Raw genomic sequence first — 7,681 nt, forward strand, 5'->3', positions numbered from 1 at the left:
CTAAGCATAAAATCAGCCTTGCACTGTTGCTCACAATCGCGCCAAAGATCAGCCAAACTTGCACGTGCATCTTGAAACGCAAATGTTTTGGAAAGTGCTATGCCACATTTTTAATAATATGTGGATTAATTAGAAAGATACTTTTCTGACTTTTTTCAAAATAAGGTATTTATGTGGCAAAAGCCAAACTTTTTTCCAGCTTGAAATATTTTTAAAACTACTCCAATAGGCAATAACATTTGGTTGGGAGACAACTTCTTTCTTAAAAAGAGCATGAATCAGTTTGTCACTTGAATGTGGAATGAGACAAGCTTTATTGTGGTCTGGAATGGATCATAAAGAGATGGTACAGTACATAGAGTTCTATCAAGACCTTTATACTGAGTAATGACTCCTGAAGGAACAGCATCAAAGACAGCTGCAAATTCTTTGGATGAAACTGGAAAATTTAACTTCTGTAAAAACACATAAAATGACAGCTGAAGACCACTTTCATTAATTTTGTTTTATTATTATTATTATTATACGAGTTCTGAAAAACAAAAGATTTATTTTAATTCGTATTGTTGCATACAAAAAAAAAAAAAAAAGTGGAGAGAAACTGTGCTTATACATAAGAGACCAAGCAAAAATAATTTGCTTATGGTGTTGGGTGTAACATCACATTAAAACTGTGAACGCAGTTTAATTTCTCCTGACCAGGCCACACTGCACCTGTTTATCAAAACTCACTCCACTGCTGACTGATATTTTCTTTACTGTGCATGAAGTTCTCATTTTTAGAGTGATTTTAGAAGCATGATCCAGTCACTGAACTTCTGTTAATTCACCATCAGAGGTCATCATCCATAAAGCAGACTCTCACACTACACAACACACCCTGGACTACACCAATCACATTACTCACTAACACGTATCACTCTTACTCTTGAACTCTTTCAGAGTTCAGATTCAGCAAGAGTTTAATAACCCAGCATGCAATTTCACCAAAACCTCTCGGTGTACCCCGAGACATTTCTTATTTGTTTTTTTTATTTTTTACTAAGCCCACACTATACATTTAATATTCTACATAATGTATAGCCTACTGCTTTTCAGATTTACCTTTCTTGAGTGCAGTAGTTATTCAGTGTGTTACATAGACAAATACGAGTCAATCACAAACCAAGCAGTGAATTCTCTCCTCTACACATGACTAACTGTTGGTACTGAAACACTTCACTGAAATATCTCACAGCTTTCATGTGTAAAAGTTCTTAACGGCTGACAGATAACAGCAAGAAAAAATTCCTGGAAAGTTCTAGATTTTTGCGTAATGCATTTAACGGTGAAGATAATCAGATATCTGTTTCTTAATTTACAGTCTCTCATGATCAACACAGACCTGTGAAGTCTCATTCTGACACATCAGAGAAGATCAACCATCATGATCTGAAACTAAATGAAGTTAAATTCATTTTTGGAGGCCTGCAATAGAGTTTAAGCATTTGTGGCTTCAGCTGATCATTTCCATTTATATACTTTAAGTAATTGGTAATGATGTAATGGCATGTGTGTGTTAGTAATTAGTCTTAACTTCTGTTTCTCAAGCTTTGTTGTTACATGATTTGAAATAGCATTATATGTTATTATTTATCTTTTATTTTTATATTTTTTGTCATCAAATAATGAGTTTTCATACATATTTCACCTCTTGTCACCTCTTGTGTGTGTGTTTGAGGTCAGTGCACACGTAGATGTTCAGCATTTCTGTAATGACTCTGATGATGCGTGGATAGTGTTTCCCCTTTTTCATTCTTGTTTTTCTAAATCAAGATGTTAGATTTCTTTGAAACATTTCTCCACCCTGAAACCTGAATAAAACCAGGAGATGCCGACACTGTTAGATTTAGCAGATATGTTTCTTTATGTTCTTTGCCATAATCAATTAAAACATTAGCGATTTCAAGGTCAGGAATCATGAGCTGCCAGAGTCGGCGTCAGAGCAGATCTACTGGAGGGGCATTGGATCATCGGCGGGGGGGCACTGTCGTTTGATAAATATTTTTTGACGCATTGGCAACATCATAGCGTGGAAATCCAGACCTAAATCTGAAAGATCTATATAGAATGACAATGAACGATTTGGACTTGGGTTTTTATCTAAAAGAGGAACAGCAGCGTTGAAATTTGCTGTTTTGCCGCCTGGATTCGGCAAGAGTCAGTTAGCTCCAATGATTTATATAGAATGATATTCTACCATAGAATTATAGCTCCAATTATCTTATTTATATAGAATGTCATTATATGTTTTTTATTAAATTTTTACCTGTCTTGATTCCTAATACACAACAGATGACGATTGTTAGGCTAAACATTCAGAATACGGTTCCATATAAGGTTAATATAGCTGAGTTCAGCACTTTGCGAATGGACAGTGACTCAAGTAGCCTACGTAGCGTTCTACGAGTTCAGTAGCCTACATTTTTGTGAAAATGTAAATTTTTGGGAAACGCGCGAGGAATTGCGGCTAACGTTCATAAGCTTGCACGTAGAGAGCGCTTTTAAGAGCAAAGATTGGCTAGGCTACATCGTTATCATCGGAAAACCCGGACCAGAACAGATAGCCTAAACAACTGAACAGGACAGAAAATAATATAAATATAATATAGGCTAAATAAAAAAACATGAAATAGCCCTACAATAAATAGCTATATATTTTTATACTTAATTAACAAATTACGACGAGAAAAATATAACACTGAATCAGTTTGAAGCTTTGAAAAAATGGCAAAAAAAATGTCCCCATCTGAAAACTTAAGGCTTTTTTCTTCATAAAATGAGTTGGACATCATCACACAAATGTCTCCATATGGATCAGTTAAATCAGAAGACTAAAATTCGCCTGCAGAGAATAAGGATGTCACAACATTTTTAACTGATTTTTTAGTTTTTGATTTGCGTAGAATAAAATAAAATACAGGAAATGGAAAAAATAAAATACAGAAAATACAAAGTGTGCTTCAACAAATAAAATAATTTCTTTAAAAATCGTTTTTTCTTAGGGTTTCAAGGACTTTAAATACTCTAAAGGACTCGTTTTCTAAACAAAATAAACAAAGGACAAAAATAAATGTATATTCTGCTATTTATGCTAAGACTTGTTTTTAACCTGGGTTACACACCTCCCAGCAGTTTATGCACGCACCGAGCAGAAATGACATAAGCCCATATATCTTTACAGACAGCTAAGTATAAAACACAAATGCAGTTAGAAACCACAAACATTCATCAACAATTCACCTGCTTAGTAGGCCTTATGAAAGCCAGGGCTGGCTTCAATAAGTGAATTGAACAAACGAGTTACCCTCAGAAGAGTTGCAGGCGACGAGTGTTGCTACTGAACCGTCTAAGTACTGTGTCCTTCCATTCGCTTGTGCATTTGCCCATTCTTTTAATTTTATTTAAGTTACAGTTTGAACATTTAATATTAAAATAATAACTAAAGGGGATATTTTTTTGTGGCCACGCCATGGCCTGTAGGAGGGGCATCAATAACTGCTAGGGGGGGGGGGGGGGGGGTCCACGGCCCTCGAATGCCCCACCATAGCGCCGGCGCTGTGAGCTGCTTTGATTAAAAAAGTCTGCCAAATGCATTAACAAACAGGCATTCAAAGAAAGTGTGACTCATGATGTGATGCACGTCAGTCACTCAATAAAACAGCAAGAGGCAAAGCTTAATTCAAACCTATGAGGGAATCAGGGACGTGCGGTCAGGGTAGGCAGTGCCTCACCAAAGGAAATGCTGACATTACATTTATTAATTCCAAGAGCTTTATTAATTCACCACATTATTAATTGCATTAATTTTATTCCAAATATTATTTTTTGTAACAAAAATTTTCAGGAATACACATAATATACTCATTTTGCCATTGTTTGCTCCTAAAAACCGTTGTTTCATGCAGGAAATTCAAAAGCCATGGCCATTGAGGCAGAGGTGAGCGGTGCCTCTTTGGTCCATAGAACGTAGTTTATGTAGATTTGCGCATGCGCAGTCAGTTCTCATGCTGTCTTGAATTATCAACATTGAGGCAGAGACCGAGCTTGCTTCATGTCACGTGATCTACTCGCTCTCACTCAATCCGCGCGCTTCCCGAATACTAGCATCTAGTATACTTGCGTGTCGGTGTGTGCGCCTAGCAGTTTGTAGGAGCGAATAAGCTGTTTTTGTACTTTAAAGCTGTACTGCTGACGCAATGTTTTCTGACTGTAGCCTGGTGCGCCGTCACCAGACCAAAAGTGTGTGTGTGTGTGTGTGTGTGTGTGTGCGCCGTGGCTGTCTGTGCGCGTTTGCGCATTTTGATGGAGTGACTAAGCTGCCGCGCCGCCTCCTTCTCTGTGTCCCGCACAAAACATTTGTTTGTTGTATAAGTCATAAGATAGATGTGTCCATTAATTTGATTATTATATTCGATTGTGCATTAGCCTCACATGACTGACTTTGCTGAATGCAGGCAGCGATCTGATGATGCCTGATATGAACTTGGGTTGCTAAATTAACCGAATGAATATATGAACATATATTCCACACATTGATAGGTCACAGCCAGAGCCGTTAAATATGAGAGTTGCGACACTCTTTGATCTCGCCGCCACGCTGTCACGTGGTTCATGTAGCTCTCAATAGTTCCAAACAACTCCGCGCTGTCAACCAGTTTGAATGGTTTTAAGCGGGTCAGACAAGCTTCAACTATATTTGCAGCAATTATAGGTAAATATTGACGCATAATATGTATTGATTATTACGTTGACACTTGCATTGCATACATATAATAGCATTTTTTTTCTGTGGAGTGGCGGAAACACGGCATTAATCAGTTTTTGTGTTTAATTTTGGAGGGAAGATCGGGCGGTAACGACTATATTACAGAATTTTCCGGGCAAATATTAACGCGTATGAACTGATTACTATGTTTACTACACTTAAAGTGTGTTCTCTTTTCCTAAATACGATCCATAACATTACCGTTAACGGGATTCATTTCAGTATGGTTAACTCCTTCATCCTTCCCTAAACATAGCCTAAACCTTCCCGAAACATAAGTGTACTGTTAATATTAACCTACAGTATGTCTGTATACTAATAATATATACACATACAAAAAAAAAAGTTATCCTAAGAACTAATTTGTCCTAATAAGAAGGTTTTAGGACAACTTTAAATTCATTTCAAATGATATTATATATATATATATATATATATATATATATATATATATATATATATATAGATAGATAGATAGATATACACACACCCACACATGCATATAGACATATGTACATAAACACACATACTTTACTAATGAGTTTGTGTGTACACATATACACGCATGTATATAAATTATATATACACACACACACACACACACACACACACACACACACACAGATAAACACTATATGTAATGTGTTTATTATACACACACACACACACATATATATATATATATATATTTATATATATATATATATATAAATAATTAAATAAATGTATATATAATATAGAGTAGTCAAAATTAGAAATGGATCAAAAAAGTGAATCAAAGTTGTCTTAAAACCTGCTTCTTAGGAATTGGTCAGCCACTTCGGACCAGACTTCTCCAGACGATAGATGGATGTACTAGGGTCCAACAGTTTTCTGCAGCTCGGAGCTGATGGTACTGCTGGACATCTTCTAATTGCAGGGCAGGTAAGCATGATGTGCCTTTCATCTGCTGCAGTAAGTTTCTTTGGGTGACACTGCTGACCAGTCCTCAATTTCTTTGTGCTTCTTCAACAGAGCTTGGGCAGCACATCTGAAGCAGCGCATCCATCTTGTGTCTTGTTGCTGCGTCTTACCGTGGTATATGTTTGTTTTTTTTAGCTGAGTTTGGCTGTTCCTCACCCAGTTCTGTTAATGTTAATATTACTGTATATATTGTGTGTATTTAACATTTTATTTTGATGCTTTGGAAATGTTCTTATAACGTTTATGCCAATAAAATTGAATTAATTTTTGTGTGTGTTTAATTTTGAAGGGAAAAGGGGACTGCTCCGATAAGGTATAATAATTTACAGTATGTGCTGTATATATTTTTCTTGTGCTTCTATGGTCATAATTACTAACATCCTAAAGTTATGTTAAGACACATTCACATAAATATATACACATGCACAACAAGTGAATATCAATGAATGCCAGAAGCTGCTCAGTTTAAGTCAAGAAAAAATGTCAACAGTGAAAAATATACAAGGCAACCAATTGCATTCAACAAAACGTTTAATTAAACATTACATCCTGTGAGAGGGTAGATAGATTTTCCTTGAATGTTCGGTCTTCAAAGAGACTCGCTTGGTTTCCAACAAGGAAGCTGTAAGTAATGCATTATTAGTTACTTGAATTTATATTTACAAAGATGTATTCTGCTTTCATGTGTATACATTCCATTACACAAACGGGACTGTTAGATTAAAGTTCAATGTGTTACCAGAGCAGCAGTGTACATGTGCTTCTTTCATCAAATATTTTAAGAGCCATGAACATGAGTTATGCAGCTGAAATTCTTCACTGTATTCTAAATAACTATTAAAATCATGACTTCAGTTTTTTGGTCAAAAGTCAGTCTCAAATGGTTTCACATGTCAGCCTCTTCAATTTAAAAATAGATTAATAATCTTTCTTTTTGCAATTATACTTTTTATTTGCCGGGATCATCCACATTTATGCAACATATCCTATCATCACAATGCACTGTCTAACAAACGGTCTGTGTAACTTTAATTACTAAATAAACCAAAGAACAACCTTGCAAGATACAAGTTAGCTATGTTATCTAGTTGAGTTAATACGGTCGCAAACAAGTGTTAATCACTTTAACAACAAATCTAATAACCGACGATAAACGTTGTATGCCAACGAACTTGAAGAAAATTTGAGGTAAATGTAGCCCATCATCAGATTATGGTAGCTAATATTAGTTAAGTGTTTGTTACTTAAGCAGCGATTAATAAGAGTCTACCTACCTCAGGCTCCAATAAACATTAATAAAGCTGGCAACATGAAATACAACTATTATATAGATTCATGAGAGGTCGGCTAATGCGTTCAAATGTCGAAAATACAGTGATTTCATCAATTTACCAGCGAGCGTACTTCAGAAACATTGTACATGTGTGGAGTTCAGCGGTGGAACTATCAGTGTTTGGAACTATTGGCGGCTCCACGACACGCGTTACTTCCGCATTCCAAAGTTCCTATGGCAGTCTATGGGAGTGTCGCAACTCTGTATTTCAACGGCTCTGGTCACAGCCTACAAACAATAAAATGTTCATTATGGCAGCAGGACCTCAGAACAACATGTACGCTGCAAAAAGAAATTACCAATTGCAGAAGATCTGTGGAGCATCAGAAACTGCGAGAGAATTGAACATTTGGAAAAGTGGAAAATGGCAAATAAAGCGGACGAGATACAATCTAATCAATCAAGAAAGAAAAAGATGCTAAGACGAGTCAGACCGAGCAGCATTAACAGTGGCAAACCAAACTGTGAGTATTTAAAATAAAAAACACTATTTGTCTTTTCACTTTCATCTAATCAGCCCTGAACTGTCATTCCATCAATTGTACATAAAGATAATCAGACACTGGTGTTTGTGATTT

Source organism: Carassius carassius, chromosome 36, assembly GCF_963082965.1.
Source record: "Carassius carassius chromosome 36, fCarCar2.1, whole genome shotgun sequence".
Classification (NCBI taxonomy): Eukaryota; Metazoa; Chordata; class Actinopteri; order Cypriniformes; family Cyprinidae; genus Carassius; species Carassius carassius.